Source organism: Artemia sp. Qi Xiang Cuo, chromosome 5 (assembly GCF_049724085.1).
Source record: "Artemia sp. Qi Xiang Cuo chromosome 5, ASM4972408v1, whole genome shotgun sequence".
Classification (NCBI taxonomy): domain Eukaryota; kingdom Metazoa; phylum Arthropoda; class Branchiopoda; order Anostraca; family Artemiidae; genus Artemia; species Artemia sp. Qi Xiang Cuo.
The window spans coordinates 67,540,176-67,559,190 of record NC_142798.1 but is presented as its reverse complement, the minus strand read 5'-3'; positions in this window follow the sequence as shown (position 1 = coordinate 67,559,190).

Genomic DNA, 19,015 nt, shown 5'->3' with positions numbered 1-19,015 from the left:
GACAAGGTAAACCACAACAAAACACTACTGAAATATTCCAACTCTTGCATTTCAACGAAAGAAAACCAAAATGATCTTTGAAAAATAAAGAGAATGTAACTGTGACAAGGTAAACCATGACAAAAAACTATTGAAATATTCCAACTCTTGCATTTCAATGAAAGAAATTCAAAATGAACATAGAAAAATCAAGAGAATGTAAATGTGACAAGGTAAACCGCAACACAACATAACTGAAATATTCCAACTCTTGCATTTCAGCAAAAGAAATTCAAAATGAACTTTGAAAAATCAAGAAAATGTAACTGTGACAAGGTAAACCACAACAAAACACTACTGAAATATTCCAACTCTTGCATTTCGACGAAAGAAATCCAAAATAAACTATGAAAAATCAAGAGAATGTGACTGTGACATGGTAAACCACGACAAAACACTAGTGAAATAATCCAACTCTTGCATTTAAATGAAAGAAATTTAAAATGAACTTTGAATAATCAGGACAATGTAACTGTGACAAGGTAAACCACGACAAAACACTACTGAAATATTCCAACTCTTGCATTTCAACGAAAGAAATTCAAAATGAACTTTGAAAAATTAAGAGAATGTAACTGTGACAAGGTAAAGTACAACAAAACACTACTGAAATAGTCCAACTCTTGCATTTCAATGAAAGAAATTCAAATGAACTTTGAAAAATCAAGAGAATGTAACTGTGACAAGGTAAACCACGACAAAACACTACTGAAATATTCCAACTCTTGCATTTCAACGAAAGAAATTCAAATTGAACTTTGAAAAATCAAGAGAATGTAAGTGTGACAAGGTAAACCACAACAAAACACTACTGAAATATTCCAACTGTTGCATTTCAACGAAATAAATTCAAAATGAACTTTGAAAAATCAAGAGAATTTAACTGTGAGAAGGTAAAGCACAACAAAACACCACTGAAATATTCCAACTCTTGCATTTCAACGAAAGAAATTCAAAATGAACTTTGAAAAATTAAGAGAATGTAACTATGAAAAGGTAAAGCACAACAAAACACTACTAAAACAATCCAACTCTTGCATTTCAATGAAAGAAATTCAAATGAACTTTGAAAAATTAAGAGATTGTAACTGTGACAAAGGTAAACCATGACAAAATACTACTGAAGTATTCCAACTCTTGCATTTTAACGAAAGAAATCCAAAATGAACTTTGAAAAATCAAGAGAATGTAACTGTGACATGGTAAACCATGACAAAACACTAATGTTGGGGGGGGGAGTCAAAAGTTGGGGGTGGGACTCTTTTGTGTCTCAATATGCACAAATTAAAAAAGTATTAAAAAATGGGGACTCGGGGGCCTTTGGGGCGCCGGGGGACCTTTGGGGGCCCGGGGGGCTCTTGGGGGCTGGTTGGTCCATTAGGAGCCCGGGGGGCCTTTGGGGGCCGGGGGGCCTTTGGTTTTGGGTATGGGGGGTTGGGTCCCTTTGGGGCTGGGGTAGAGGACCTCACAACACTGTTCAAATACAACTTGTGTATTATAAAGACCACAGAGTTTCACCCTCAAATCCTCTTCTAAATCCTCTTCTAAAATCATCTTTTAAAATGTCTCTAACTGTTTCACCGAAATAATTCCCTAAAATGTCTAAAACAGTTTCGCCCAAATAACCCCTAAACGTAATTTCTGCGTGTTCCTTTTGTTTTTGGCATCCCTTCGCTGTCATATTTGAAATTCCTATGAAACCATTTCCCGCGTTAATCTCTTCAACTCTAAGATCAAAACATTCGTTCGGAGATAATTCCCTTTCGAGACAAATCAATCAACCTTGACATCACCTGTCAGACATTAATAAACTTCGCCCGGAAACAATTTGATCAACCTTGACATCACATGTCAGACATTAATAAACTTCGCCCGGAAAAAATTCTCCTTGGAATTACATCAAAGTGAGAAAAATCCTGTTTTTTCATTCTCACTGACAAAAACCATAAAATCTATAAATTGCTGTCAACAATAAATAACAGGATTTTTATTGATTTTTAACAGGATTTAACAGATGTTAAAAAACAGGATTTTTCTCACTTTGATGTATTTCCAAGGAGAATTGTTTCCGGGCGAAGTTTATTAATGTCTGACATGTGATGTCAAGGTTGATCAAATTGTTTCCGGGCGAAGTTTATTAATGTCTGACAGGTGATGTCAAGGTTGATTGATTCGTCACGAAAGGGAATTATCTCCGGGCGAATGTTTTGATCTTAGAGCTGAAGAGATTAACGCGGGAAATGGTTTCATAGGAATTTCAAATATGACAGCGAAGGGATGCCAAAAACAAGGAACACGCTGAAATTAAGTTTAGGGATAATTTGGGCGAAACTGTTTCAGACATTTTAGGGAATTATTTTGTCGAAACAGTTAGAGCCATTTTAAAAGATGATTTTAGAAGAGGATTTAGAAGAGGATTTGAGGGTGAAACTCTGTGGTCTTTATATTACACAAGTTGTATTTGAAGAGTGTTGTGAGGTCCTCTACCCCAGCCCCAAAGGGACCCGGCCCCCCCTACCCAAACCCCAAGGCCCCCCGGCCCCCAAAGGCCCCCCGGGCTCCTAATGGACCAACCAGCCCCCAAGAGCCCCCCGGGCCCCCAAAGGTCCCCCGGCGCCCCAAAGGCACCCGAGTCCCCATTTTTTAATACTTTTTTAATGTGCGCATATTGAGACACAAAAGGGTCCCACCCCCAACTTTTGACTTCCCACCCCAACATTAGTGTTTTGTCATGGTTTACCATGTCACAGTTACATTCTCTTGATTTTTCAAAGTTCATTTTGGATTTCTTTCGTTAAAATGCAAGAGTTGGAATACTTCAGTAGTATTTTGTCATGGTTTACCTTTGTCACAGTTACAATCTCTTAATTTTTCAAAGTTCATTTGAATTTCTTTCATTGAAATGCAAGAGTTGGATTGTTTCAGTGGTGTTTTGTTGTGCTTTACCTTTTCATAGTTACATTCTCTTAATTTTTCAAAGTTCATTTTGAATTTCTTTCGTTGAAATGCATGAGTTGGAATATTTCAGTTGTGTTTTGTTGTGCTTTACCTTCTCACAGTTACATTTTCTTGATTTTTCAAAGTTCATTTTGAATTTCTTTCATTGAAATGCAAGAGTTGGAATATTTCAGTAGTGTTCTGTCGTGGTTTACCTTGTCACAGTTACATTCTCTTGATTTTTCAAAGTTCTTTTGAATTTCTTTCATTTAAATGCAAGAGTTGGACTATTTCAGTAGTGTTTTGTTGTACTTTATCTTGTCGCAGTTACATTCTCTTAATTTTTCAAAGTTCATTTTGAATTTCTTTCGTTGAAATGCAAGAGTTGGAATATTCAGTAGTGTTTTGTCGTGGTTTACCTTGTCATAGTTACATTGTCCTGATTTTTCAAAGTTCATTTTAAATTTCTTTCATTGAAATGCAAGAGTTGGATTATTTCACTAGTGTTTTGTCGTGGTTTACCATGTCACAGTCACATTCTCTTGATTTTTCAAAGTTTATTTTGGATTTCTTTCGTCGAAATGCAAGAGTTGGAATATTTCAGTTATGTTGTGTTGCGGTTTACCTTGTCACAGTTACATTTTCTTGATTTTTCAAAGTTCATTTTGAATTTCTTTTGCTGAAATGCAAGAGTTGGAATATTTCAGTTATGTTGTGTTGCGGTTTACCTTGTCACATTTACATTCTCTTGATTTTTCTATGTTCATTTTGAATTTCTTTCATTGAAATGCAAGAGTTGGAATATTTCAATAGTGTTTTGTCATGGTTTACCTTGTCACAGTTACATTCTCTTTATTTTTCAAAAGATCATTTTGGTTTTCTTTCGTTGAAATGCAAGAGTTGGAATATTTCAGTAGTGTTTTGTTGTGGTTTACCTTGTCACACTTACATTCTCTTGATTTTTCAAAGTTCATTTTGAATTTCTTTCGGTGAAATACAAGAGTTGGAATATTTCAGTAGTGTTTTGTTGTGGTTTACCTTGTCACAGTTACATTTTCTTGATTTTTCAAAGTTCATTTTGAATTTCTTTCGGTGTAATGCCAGAGTTGGAATATTTCAGTAGTGTTTTGTTGCGGTTTACTTTAACACAGTTAGACTTTCTTGATTTTTCAAAGTTCATTTTGAATTTCTTTCGTTGAAATGCAAGAGTTGGAATATTTCAGTAGTGTTTTGATTTGGTTTACCTTGTCACAGTTACATTCTCTTGATTTTTCAAAGTTCATTTCGAATTTCTTTCATTGAAATGCAAGAGTTGGAATATTTCAGTAGTTTTCTGTCGTGGTTTACCCTCTCACAGATACATTCTCTTGATTTTTCAAAGTTCATTTCGAATTTCTTTCATTGAAATGCAAGAGTTGGATTATTTCAGTAGTGTTTTGTCATGATTTACCATTTCACAGTTACATTCTCTTAATTTTTCAAAGTTCATTCTGAATTTCTATCGTTGAAATGCGAGAATTGAAATATTTCACTAGTGTTTTGTCGTGGTTTAAATTGTCATAGTTACATTCTATTAATTTTTCAAAGTTCATTTTGAATTTCTTTCATTGAAATGCAAGAGTTGGATTATTTCAGTAGTATTTTGTCATAGTTTACCTTGTCACAGATACATTCTCTTGATTTTTCAAAGTTCATTTTGGATTTCTTTCGTTGAATTGCAAGAGTTGGAATATTTCAGTAGTGTTCTGTCATTGTTTACCATGTCACAGTTACATTCTCTTTATTTTTCAAAGTTCATTTTGAATTTCTTTCGTTGAAATGCAAGAGTTGAAATATTTCAGTTGTGTTTTGTTGCAGTTTACCTTGTCACAGTTACATTCTCTTAATTTTTCAAAGATCATTTTGGTTTTCTTTCGTTGAAATGCAAGAGTTGGAATATTTCAGTAGTGTTTTGTTGTGGTTTACCTTGTTATAGTTAGACTTTCTTGATTTTTCAAAGCTCATTTGGAATTTCTTTCGTTGAAATGCAAGAGTTGGAATATTTCAGTAGTGTTTTGTTGTGGTTTACCTTGTCACACTTACATTCTCTTGATTTTTCAAAGTTAATTTTGAGTATATTTCGTTGAAATGCAAGAGTTTGAATATTTTAGTATTGTTTTGTCGTAGTTTACCTTGTCACAGTTGCATTCTCTTGATTTTTGAAAGTTCGTTTAGAGTTTGTTTCGTTGAAATGCAAGAGTTGGAATATTTCAGTAGTGTTTTGTTGTGGTTTACCTTGTCACAGTTACATTTTCTTGATTTTTCAAAGTTCATTTTGAATTTCTTTCGGTGAAATGAAAGAGTTGGAATACTTCAGTAGTGTTTTGTTGCGGTTTACCTTGTCACAGTTAGACTTTCTTGATTTTTCAAAGTTCATTTCGAATTTCTTTCATTGAAATGCAAGAGTTGGAATATTACAGTAGTGTTCTGTCGTGGTTTACCTTGTCACAGATACATTCTCTTGATTTTTCAAAGTTCATTTTGGATTTCATTCGTTGAAATGCAAGAGTTGGATTATTTCAGTAGTGTTTCGTCATGGTTTACCATGCTTCAGTTACATTCTCTTTATTTTTCAAAGTTCATTTTGAATTTCTTTCGTTAAAATGCGAGATTTGAAATATTTCACTAGTGTTTTGTCGTGGTTTACCTTGTCACAGTTACATTCTATAAATGTTTCAAAGTTCATTTTGAATTTCTTTCATTGAAATGCAAGAGTTGGATTATTTCAGTAGTGTTTTGTCATGGTTTACCTTGTCACAGATACATTCTCTTGATTTTTCAAAGTTCATTTTTGATGTCTTTCGTTGAAACGCAAGAGTTGAAATATTTCAGTAGTCTTCTGTCATTGTCTACCATGTCACAGTTAAATTCATTTGATTTTTCAAAGTTCATTTTGAATTTCTTTCGTTGAATTGCAAGAGTTGGAATATTTCAGTAGTGTTTTGTCGTGGTTTACCTTGTCACAGTTACATTCTCTTGATTTTTCAAAGATCATTTTGGTTTTCTTTCGTTGAAATGCAAGATTTGGAAAATTTCAGTAGTGTTTTGATGTGGTTTACCTTGTCAAAGTTACATTCTTTTGATTTTTCAAAGTTTATTTTTGTTTTCTTTCATTGATATGCAAGATTTGGAATATTTCAGTAGTGTTTTGTTGTGGTTTACCTTGTCACACTTACATTCTCTTGTTTTTTCAAAGATCATTTTGGTTTTCTTTCGTTGAAATGCAAGAGTTGGAATATTTCAGTAGCGTTTTGATGTGGTTTACCTTGTCACAGTTACGTTCTCTTGATTTTTCAAAGTTCATTTTGGATTTCTTTCGGTGAAATGAAAGAGTTGGAATATTTTAATTGTGTTTTTTTGTGGTTTACCTAGTCACAGTTACATTCTCTTAATTTTTCAAAGTTCAATTTGATTTCTTTCATTGAAATGCAAGAGTTGGAATATTTCAGTAGTGTTTTTTCATGGTTTACCTTTTCACAGTTAGACTTTCTTGATTTTTCAAAGTTCATTTTGAATTTATTTCGTTGAAATGCAAGAGTTGGAATATTTCAGTAGTGTTTTGATGTGGTTTGCCTTGTCACAGTTACGTTCTCTTGATTTTTCAAAGTTCATTTTGGTTTTCTTTCGTTGAAATGCAAGAGTTGGAATATTTCAGTAGTGTTTTGATGTGGTTTGCCTTGTCACAGTTACATTCTCTTGATTTTTCAAAAGATAATTTTGGTTTTCATTCGTTGAAATGCAAGAGTTGGAATATTTCATTAGTTTTTTGATTTGGATTGCCTTGTCACATTTACGTTTTTTTGATTTTTCGAAGTTAATTTTGGTTTTTTTTCGTTGAAATGCAAGAGTTGGAATATTTCAGTAGTGTTTTGCTGTGGTTTACCTTGTCACACTTGCATTCTCTTAATTTTTCAAAGTTCATTTTGGATTTCTTTCGTTGAAATGCAAGAGTTGGAATATTTCAGTAGTATTTTGTCGTGGTTTACCTTGTCACAGTTACATTCTCTTAATTTTTAAAAGTTCATTTGAATTTCTTTCATTTAAATGCAAGAGTTTGATTATTTCAGTAGTGTTTTGTTGTGCTTTACCTTGTCACAGTTACATTATCTTAATTTTTCAAAGTTCATTTTGAATATCTTTCTTTGAAATGCAAGAGTTGGAATATTTCACTAGTGTTTTGTTATAATTTACCTTGTCACAGTTACATTCTCTTGATTTTTCAAAGTTCATTGAATTTCTTTCATTGAAATGAAAGAGTTGGATTATTTCAGTAGTGTTTTGTTGTACTTTACCTTGTCACAGTTACACTCTCTTAATTTGTCAAAGTTCATTTTTAATTTCTTTTGTTGAAATGCAAGAGTTGGAATATTTCAGTAGTGTTTTGTCGTGGTTTACCCTGTCACAGTTACATTCTCTTAATTTTTCTAAGTTCATTTTGAATTTCTTTCGTTGAAGTGCAAGAGTTGGAATATTTCAGTAGTGTTTTGTCATGGTTTACCTTGTCACAGATACAGTCTATTGATTTTTCAAAGTTCATTTCGAATTTCTTTCATTGAAATGCAAGAGTTGGAATATGTCATTAGTGTTTTGTCGTGGTTTACCTTGTCACAGTTATATTCTCTTGATTTTTCAAAGTTCATTTGAATTTTTTTACATTGTAATGCAAGAGTTGGATCATTCTAGTAGTGTTTTGTTGTGGTTTACCTTCTCACAGTTACATTTTCTTAATTTTTCAAAGTTCATTTGGAATATCTTTAATTGAAATGCAAGAGTTGGATTATTTCAGTAGTGTTTTATCATGATTTACCATGTCAAACTTATATTATCTTGATTTTTTAAAGTTCATTTAGGATTTCTTTCTTTGAAATGCAAGAGTTGGAATATTTCAGTAGTGTTTTGTTGTGGTTTAGCTTAACACAGTAACATTCTCTTAATTTTTCAAAGTTTATTTTGAATTTCTATCGTTGAAATGCAATAGTTGGAATATTTCAGTAGTGTTTTGTTATGGTTTACCTTGTCACAGTTACATTTTCTTGATTTTTCAAAGTTCATTTTGAATTTTGTTCGGTGAAATGCAAGAGTTGGAATATTTCAGTAGTGTTTTGATATGGTTTACCTTGTCAAAGTTACATTTTCTTGATTTTTCAAAGTTCAGTTTGAATTTCTTTCATTGAAATGCAAGAGTTGGAATATTTAACTAGTGTTTTGTCATGGTTTACCATGTCACAGTTACATTCTAGTATTGTTAGTATTGAAATTTTAGTATCAAGTTAGTATTGAAATAATTTTCCCCTTTTTTACAGAAGGAAAATTAGTACGCCCATAACCTAGCCATAATTTCGTCTAGAATGCATTTATCATAATGAATTCTCCCCTCCCCCTAAGCCAAAGGCAAAGCAAAAAGGTAAAATTTGAGAGAAATGGTTCTATTTTTACCTTACTGAGAAATTTTTTTTAATGTTTCCCGTCTATATTCTTTTAAAATAGAAAAATATTGTTAGCCTAGCAGGTTATAGGCCTAAATTACAATCTTGGATGTAAATGGTATCTATGCAGTACACATAATAAAGCTATCTTTTTTCTTAGAAACCCTCGGACCTCTTACTGCCCTAACGTGAAGAAACAGTTTTGTTTTTTCACTTTACAATGATGGTGATAGAATTGAGGCTCTTTAGGCTTTTAAAATAGAAAAAGATTGTTAGCCTATCAGGTTATAGACCTAAATTACAATCTTGGATGTAAATGGTATATATGCAGTACACATAATAAAGCTATATCTTTTCTTAGAAACCCTCGACCCTCTTACTACCTAACGCGATGAAACAGTTTTGTTTTTTCACTTTACAATGATGGCAATAGAATTGAGGCATGTCCCCCCCCCCTTTTCAGCAATGTCCTAAAAAATATTTTTAGCAATTTTTTTTTGGAAATAATTCGTTTCACTCCTCCAAATAGAGGTTGCATTGGCTTAGCTTAATTAACAGTAATATCTTTCTGCGTGAAACTGCTTTGAATTTGACGGAGAAAAACAATCCCTTTGGCTAAACCGCTATCGTAAACACACAGGAAAAGGGATGCCAAAACTAATTATAACCTTGCGCGGAGCTTTATGTCAAAAAACAGAGCGGTTTGATGACAACAGAGCGACAAATGTCAGTTATCACTTTTGCTAGAATACAGAAAGGTGCATTGAAAATACAGACGGGTGAAAAAGTCACCTTTTTCGAGAAATTGAATTATTTCCAATGAAAGAATTACAGTCATAAACAGAGGGGGTTTAGGTGGTAAGAAAAACATATTTTACGTTTTCTATTGAGTATAAAGATAGCATAGTGGAGTTTGTATTAGAGTGGGAGGGGGGAGGGGATTTACCTGAATATACTGGAGGATGACCAAGGAAAATAATTTTATTTGAGAATAAAAATGAAAATGTACTAAAACAGAGCTTACATGGTAAATTGAGGTTGCCAAGGCCTCTATCTCATCAATAATGTTCATTGTTGTATCCATTGTGTCACAATACTTTCTGATAATTTAATCACAATGCATGTCCGTTATATATGAAATCTCAAGAGCGAATTGTGATGTAATGGGGAAAACCATATGTAAGCGATCTTCTGATTGGCTTAAAAGGAGATGTAACCAGCCTTATGATTGGATTAGAAGGAGACACGTGATCCTGTTCCCTATTCCTGGATCATAACATTCTCCCTAGCGTGCACTTGGACGAACAACAACAAAAACAAATAAATCGACCTTGAATATTTAGTTCCCCTAGATCAATACATTCCCCTAGCGATTATGGAAATCACCCCTCGTGACATTACACTTGGCCAAACAACAACAACAACAACAAATAAAATGACCTTGACATTATCCATCAGATATTAATAAACCATGAATAAATGGAGTCCGGTTCAGCTTTAGAGTCAATTGTAGATGATAGCATGGTGTTCGTTAAGTATTGAATGCCCATAAATGGAACCCCGTCATGCGTCCTAGATCAACAACAATTCCCAATCGATTACGCAATCAATTTCTCAGAAATCCATTCCCCTAGGGAGGCTATGTCCATATATGGTGCCCCCCGTCACGAGCTCATGAGGTTAGGCTAGGTTACGCAATCAATTTCTCGGAAACGTGTTCTCCCTGGGGATTCTATGCCCATATATGGACTCCCGTTCGGACTGACATTACAGGTGTTCTCCCTAGGGACTCTATGCCCATATATGGAGTCCCGTTTGTGCTGGTACCCCCTTTCTACCGTCCCCTACCCCAACAACCCACCTACCCCAACCCCAAAGGGCCCCAATCCCCCCAACCCCAAAGGGCCCCATCCCCCCAACCCAAAACGGCCCCATCCCCCAGCCCCAAAGGGCCACATCCTTCCCAGACCATAAAGTGCCCCTGATCCCTCCGGACCCTCAAAGGGCCCCCGGTTCCCTAACCCAGCCCAAAAGGGCCCCGCCCCCCCTACACCAACCCCAAAGGAACCCAAAAGACCCCCAAACGGATCCGCCCCTGCCCCCTGCCCCCGGTCCCCTGGGCACCAAAAGGCTTCCAAGTGCCCCTGGGCCCCCAAAGAGCCCCGCGAACCCCCGTCGCTCCTTACTTTCAGTTAAAAAAAATAGTTTTTTATTTAATCTATTAAAGGGCCTAACAATTTAGGTTCTGCATAAATCCTTTTACAGAAGTTTTTAGCTGAAATCACAAGACATGATGCAAGAAAAAAAGTACATACAAAATTGTCAGGTGTGGGGTTCAAACCCACGACCCCGTATGGGGACCAGATCTTAAGTCTGGTCCCCATACGGGGTCGTGGGTTCGAACCCCACACCTGACAATTTTGTATGTACTTTTTTTCTTTCATCATGTCTTGTGATTTCACTAAATAACTTCTGTAAAAGGATTTATGCAGAACCTAAATTGTTAGGACCTTTAATAGATTAAATAAAAAAACTAGTTTTTTTTAACTGAAAGTAAGGAGCGACAGGGGTTCGTAGGGCCCTTTTGGGGCCCAGGGGCACTTGGGAGCCCTTTGGTGCCCGGGGAACCGGGGGCCATAGGGGGCCTGGGGTGGGGTGGATCCGTTTGGGGGTCTTTTGGGTTCCTTTGGTGTTGGTGTAGGGGGTCGGGGCCGTTTTGGGTTGGGTTAGGGAACCGGGGGCCCTTTTGGGGTCCGGAAAGAGCAGGGGCACTTTGGGGGTCTGGGGGGGTGTGTGGCCCTTTGGGGTTGGGGGATGGGGCCCTTTGGGGTTGGGGGGATGGGGCCCTTTGGGGTTGGGGGGATTGGGGCCCTTTGGGGTTGGGGTTGGTGGGTTGTTGGGGTAGGGGACAGTAGAAAGGGGGTACCAGCACAAACGAGACTCCATATATGGGCAAAGAGTCCCTAGGGAGAACACCTGTAATGTCAGTCCGAACGGGAGTCCATATATGGGCATAGAGTCCCCAGGGAGAACACGTTTCCGAGAAATTGATTGCGTAACCTAGCCTAACCTCATGAGCTTGTGACGGGGGGCACCATATATGGACATAGCCTCCCTAGGGGAATGGATTTCTGAGAAATTGATTGCATAATCGATTGGGAATTGTTGTTGATCTAGAACTCATGACGGGGTTCCATTTATGGGCATTGAATACTTAACGAACACCGTGCTATCATCTACAATTGACTCTAACGCTGAACGGGACTCCATTTATTCATGGTTTATTAATATCTTATGGATGATGTCAAGGTCGTTTTATTTGTTGTTGTTGTTGTTGTTTGGCCAAGCGTAAATTCACGAGGGGTGATTTCCATAATCGCTAGGGGAATATATTGATCTAGGGGAACTAAATATTCAAGGTCAATTTATTTGTTGTTGTTGTTGTTGTTCCAAGTGCACGCTAGAGAGAATGTTATGATCCAGGAATAGGGAACAGGATCACGTGTCTCCTTCTAAGCCAATCAGAAGGCTGGTTACATCTCCTTCTAAGCCAATCTAAAGATCGCTTACATATGGTTTTCCCCATTACATCGCAATTCGCTCTTGAGATTACATATATAACGGACATGCATTGTGATTAAATTATCAGAAAGTATTGTGACACAATGGATACAACATTGAATATTATTGATGAGTTAGAAGCCTTGGCACCCTCAATTTACCATGTAAGTTCTGTTTTAGTACATTTTCATTTTTATTCTCAAATAAAATTATTTTCCTTGGTCATCCTCCAGTATATTCAGGTAAATCCCCTCCCCCCTCCCACTCTAATACAAACTCCACTATGCTATCTTTATACTCAATAGAAAACGTAAAATATGTTTTTCTTACCACCTAAACCCCCTCTGTTTATGACTGTAATTCTTTCACTGGAAATAATTCTATTTCTCGAAAAAGGTGACTTTTCTCCCGTCTGTATTTTCAATGCACCTTTCTATATTCTAGCAAAAGTGATAACTGACATTCGTCGCTCTGTTGTCATCAAACCGCTCTGTTTTTTGACATAAAGCTCCGCGCAAGGTTATAATTAGTTTTGGCATCCATTTTCCTGTGTGTTTACGATAGCGGTTTAGCCAAAGGGATTGTTTTTCTCCGTCAAATTCAAAGCAGTTTCACGCAGAAAGATATTACTGTTAATTAAGCTAAGCCTAGACAACCTCTAATTTGGAGGAGTGAAACGAGTTATTTCCAAAAAATAATTTCTAACAATATTTTTTAGGACATTGCTGAAAGGGGGGGGGGGACATTCCTCAATTCTATTGCCATCATTGTAAAGTGAAAAAACAAAACTGTTTCATCGCGTTAGGTAGTAAGAGGGTCGAGGGTTTCTAAGAAAAGATATAGCTTTATTATGTGTACTGCATATATACCATTTACATCCAAGATTGTAATTTAGGCCTATAACCTGATAGGCTAACAATCTTTTTCTATTTTGAAAGCCTAAAGAGCCTCAATTCTATCACCATCATTGTAAAGTGAAAAAACAAAACTGTTTCTTCACGTTAGGACAGTATGAGGTCCGAGGGTTTCTAAGAAAAAAGATAGCTTTATTATGTGTACTGCATAGATACCATTTACATCCAAGATTGTAATTTAGGCCTATAACCTGCTAGGCTAACAATATTTTTCTATTTTAAAAGCATATAGACGGGAAACATTAAAAAAAAAATTCTCAGTAAGGTAAAAATAGAACCATTTCTCTCAAATTTTACCTTTTTGCTTTGCCTTTGGCTTAGGGGGAGGGGAGAATTCATTATGATAAATGCATTCTAGACGAAATTATGGCTAGGTTATGGGCGTACTAATTTTCCTTCTGTAAAAAAGGGGAAAATTATTTCAATACTAACTTGATACTAGAATTTCAATACTAACAATACTAGAATGCAACTGTGACATGGTAAACCATGACAAAACACTACTGAAATATTCCAACTCTTGCATTTCAATGAAAGAAATTCAAAATGAACTTTGAAAAATCAAGAAAATGTAACTGTGACAAGGTAAACCATATCAAAACACTACTGAAAGATTCCAACTCTTGCATTTCACTGAACAAAATTCAAAATGAACTTTGAAAAATCAAGAAAATGTAACTGTGACAAGGTAAACCACAACAAAACACTACTGAAATATTCCAACTCTTGCATTTCAACGATAGAAATTCAAAATGAACTTTGAAAAATTAGGAGAATGTAACTGTGTTAAGGTAAACTACAACAAAACACTACTGAAATATTCCAACTCTTGCATTTCAACGAAAGAAATACGAAATGATCTTTAATAAATCAAGATAATATAACTGTGACAGGGTAAACCACAACAAAACACTACTGAAATAATCCAACTCTTACATTTCAATGAAAGAAATTTAAAATGAACTTTGAAAAATCAAAAAAATGTAACTGTGACAAGGTAAATCACAACAAAACACTACTGAAATATTCCAACTCTCACATTTCAACGAAAGAAATTCAAAATAAACTTTGAAAAATTAAGAGAATGTAACTGTGACAAGGTAAAGCGTAACAAAACACTACTGAAATAATCCAACTCTTGCATTACAATGTAAGAAATTCAAATGAACTTTGAAAAATCAAGAGAATATAACTGTGACAAGGTAAACCACGACAAAACACTAATGACATATTCCAACTCTTGCATTTCAATGAAAGAAATTCGAAATGAACTTTGAAAAATCAATAGACTGTATCTCTGACAAGGTAAACCATGACGAAACACTACTGAAATATTCCAACTCTTGCATTTCATTGAAAGAAATTCAAAATGAACTTCAAAAAATTAAGAGAATGTAACTGTGACAGGGTAAACCACGACAAAACACAACTGAAATATTCCAACTCTTGCATTTCAATGAAAGAAATTCAATGAACTTTGAAAAAACAAGAGAATGTAACTGTGACAAGGTAAATTATGACAAAACACTAGTGAAATATTCCAACTCTTGCATTTCAATGAAAGATATTCAAAATGAACTTTGAAAAATTAAGAGAATGTAACTGTGACAAGGTAAAGCACAACAAAACACTACTGAAATAATCCAACTCTTGCATTTCAATGAAAGAAATTCAAATGAACTTTGAAAAATCAGGAGAATGTAACTGTGACAAGATAAACCATGACAAAACACTACTGAAATATTCCAACTCTTTCATTTCAACGAAAGAAATTCAAAATGAACTTTGAAAAATCAAGAAAGTCTAACTGTGACAAGGTAAACCATGACAAAACACTACTGAAATATTCCAACTCTTGCATTTCAATGAAAGAAATCCAATTGAACTTTGAAAAATTAAGAGAATGTAACTGTGACTTGGTAAACAACAACAAAACACAATTGAAATATTCCAACTCTTGCATTTCAGCGAAAGAAATCCAAAATGAACTTTGAAAAATCAAGAGAACGTAACTGTGACAAGGAAAACCACATCAAAACACTACTGAAACATTCCAACTCTTGCATTTCAACGAAAGAAAACCAAAATGATCTTTGAAAAATCAACGGAATGTAACTGTGACAAGGTAAACCACAACAAAACACTACTGAAATTTTCCAACTCTTGCATTTCAATGATAGAAATTAAAAATGAACTTTGAAAAATTAAGAGAATGTAACTCTGACAAGGTAAACTGCAACAAAACACAACTGAAATATTTCAACTCTTGCATTTCAACGAAAGAAATTCAAAATGAACTTTGAAAAATAAAAAGAATTTAACTGTGACATGGTAGACAATGACAGAAGACTACTGAAATATTCCAACACTTGCATTTCAACGAAAGAAATCAAAAATGAACTTTGAAAAATCAAGAGAATGTATATGTGACAAGGTAAACCATGACAAAACAATACTGAAATAATCCAACTCTTGCATTTCAATGAAAGAAATTCAAAATGAACTTTGATAAATTAATAGAATGTAACTGGGACAAGGTAAACCACGACAAAACACTACTGAAATAATCCAACTGTCGCATTTCAACGAAAGAAATTCAAAATGAACTTTGAAAAATAAAGAGAATGTAACTGTGACATGGCAAACCATGACAAAACACTACTGAAATAATCCAACTCTCGCATTTTAACGAAAGAAATTCAAAAATGAACTTTGAAAAATCAAGAGAATGTATCTTTGACAAGGTAAACCACTACAGAACACTACTGAAATATTCCAACTCTTGCATTTCAATGAAAGAAATTCGAAATGAACTTTGAAAAATCAAGAAAGTCTAACTGTGACAAGGTAAACCTCAACAAAACACTACTGAAGTATTCCAACTCTTTCATTTCACCGAAAGAAATTCAAAATGAACTTTGAAAAATCAAGAAAATGTAACTGTGACAAGGTAGACCACAACAAAACACTACTGAAATATTCCAACTCTTGCATTTCAACGAAAGAAATTCAAAATGAACTTTGAAAAATCAAGAAAATGTAAGTGAGACAAGGTAAACCACAACAAAACACTACTGAAATATTCCAACTCTTGCATTTCAACGAAAGAAATTCAAAATGAACTTTGAAAAATCAAGAAAGTCTAACTGTAACAAGATAAACCACAACAAAACACTACTGAAATATTCCAACTCTTGCATTTCAACGAAAGAAAACCAAAATGATCTTTGAAAAATTAAGAGAATGTAACTGTGACAAGGTAAACTGCAACAAAACACAACTGAAATATTTCAACTCTTGCATTTCAACGAAAGAAATTCAAAATGAACTTTGAAAAATAAAGAGAATGTAACTGTGACATGGTAAACAATGACAGAACACTACTGAAGAATTCCAACTCTTGTATATCAACGAAATAAATCCAAAATGAACTTTGAAAAATCAAGAGAATGTATCTGTGACAAGGTAAACTATGACAAAACACTACTGGAATTATCCAACTCTTGCATTTCAATGAAAGAAATTCAAAATGAACTTTGAAAAATTAATAGAATGTAACTGTGACAAGGTAAACCACGACAAAACACTAGTGAAATATTTCAACTCTCGCATTTCAACGAAAGAAATTCAAAATGAACTTTGAAAAATCAAAAGAATGTATCTGTGAAATGGTAAACCATGACAAACACTACTGAAATAATCCAATTCTTGCATTTCAATGAAAGAAATTCAAATGAACTTTGAAAAATCAAGAGAATGTAACTGGGACAAGGTAAACCACGACAAAACACTAGTGAAATATTTCAACTCTCGCATTTCAACGAAAGAAATTCAAAATGAACTTTGAAAAATCAAGAGAATGTATCTGTGAAATGGTAAACCACTACAAAACACTACTGAAATAATCCAACTCTTGCATTTCAATGAAAGAAATTTAAAATGAACTTTGAAAAATCAAAAAAATGTAACTGTGAGAAGGTAAACCACGACAAAACACTACTGAAATATTCCAACTCTCACATTTCAACGAAAGAAATTCAAAATAAACTTTGAAAAATTAAGAGAATGTAACTGTGACAAGGTAAAGCATAACAAAACACTACTGAAATAATCCAACTCTTGCATTACAATGTAAGAAATTCAAATGAACTTTGGAAAATCAAGAGAATGTAACTGTGACAAGGTACAACACGACAAAACACTAATGACATATTCCAACTCTTGCATTTCAATGAAAGAAATTCGAAATGAACTTTGAAAAATCAATAGACTGTATCTCTGACAAGGTAAACCATGACGAAACACTACTGAAATATTCCAACTCTTGCATTTCATTGAAAGAAATTCAAAATGAACTTCAAAAAATTAAGAGAATGTAACTGTGACAGGGTAAACCACGACAAAACACAATTGAAATATTCCAACTCTTGCATTTCAATGAAAGAAATTCAATGAACTTTGAAAAAACAAGAGAATGTAACTGTGACAAGGTAAATTATGACAAAACACCAGTGAAATATTCCAACTCTTGCATTTCAATGAAAGATATTCAAAATGAACTTTGAAAAATTAAGAGAATGTAACTGTGACAAGGTAAAGCACAACAAAACACTACTGAAGTAATCCAACTCTTGTATTACAATGTAAGAACTTCAAATGAACTTTGAAAAATCAGGAGAATGCAACTGTGACAAGGTATACCATGACAAAACACTACTGAAATATTCCAACTCTTTCATTTCAACGAAAGAAATTCAAAATCAACTTTGAAAAATCAAGATAGTCTAACTGTGACAAGGTAAACCATGACAAAACACTACTGAAATATTCCAACTCTTGCATTTCAATGAAAGAAATCCAATTGAACTTTGAAAAATTAAGAGAATGTAACTGTGACTTGGTAAACAACAACAAAACACAATTGAAATATTCCAACTCTTGCATTTCAGCGAAAGAAATCCAAAATGAACTTTGAAAAATCAAGAGAACGTAACTGTGACAAGGCAAACCACATCAAAACACTACTGAAACATTCCAACTCTTGCATTTCAACGAAAGAAAACCAAAATGATCTTTGAAAAATCAACGGAATGTAACTGTGACAAGGTAAACCACAACAAAACACTACTGAAATTTTCCAACTCTTGCATTTCAATGATAGAAATTAAAAATGAACTTTGAAAAATTAAGAGAATGTAACTCTGACAAGGTAAACTGCAACAAAACACAACTGAAATATTTCAACTCTTGCATTTCAACGAAAGAAATTCAAAATGAACTTTGAAAAATAAAAAGAATTTAACTGTGACATGGTAGACAATGACAGAAGACTACTGAAATATTCCAACACTTGCATTTCAACGAAAGAAATCAAAAATTAACTTTGAAAAATCAAGAGAATGTATCTGTGAAAAGTTAAACCATGACAAAACACTACTTAAATAATCCAACTCTTGCATTTCAATGAAAGAAATTTAAAATGAACTTTGAAAAATTAATAGAATGTAACTGTGACAAGGTAAACCACGAAAAAACACTAGTGAAATATTTCAACTCTCGCATTTCAACGAAAGAAATTCAAAATGAACTTTGAAAAATAAAGAGAATGTAACTGTGACATGGCAAACCATGACAAAACACTACTGAAATAATCCAACTCTCGCATTTTAACGAAAGAAATTCAAAAATGAACTTTGAAAAATCAAGAGAATGTATCTTTGACAAGGTAAACCACTACAGAACACTACTGAAATATTCCAACTCTTGCATTTCAATTAAAGAAATTCGAAATGAACTTTGAAAAATCAAGAAAGTCTAACTGTGACAAGGTAAACCTCAACAAAACACTACTGAAGTATTCCAACTCTTTCATTTCACCAAAAGAAATTCAAAATGAACTTTGAAAAATCAAGAAAATGTAACTGTGACAAGGTAGACCACAACAAAACACTACTGAAATATTCCAACTCTTGCATTTCACCGAAAGAAATTCAAAATGAACTTTGAAAAATCAAGAAAATGTAAGTGAGACAAGGTAAACCACAACAAAACACTACTGAAATATTCCAACTCTTGCATTTCAACGAAAGAAATTCAAAA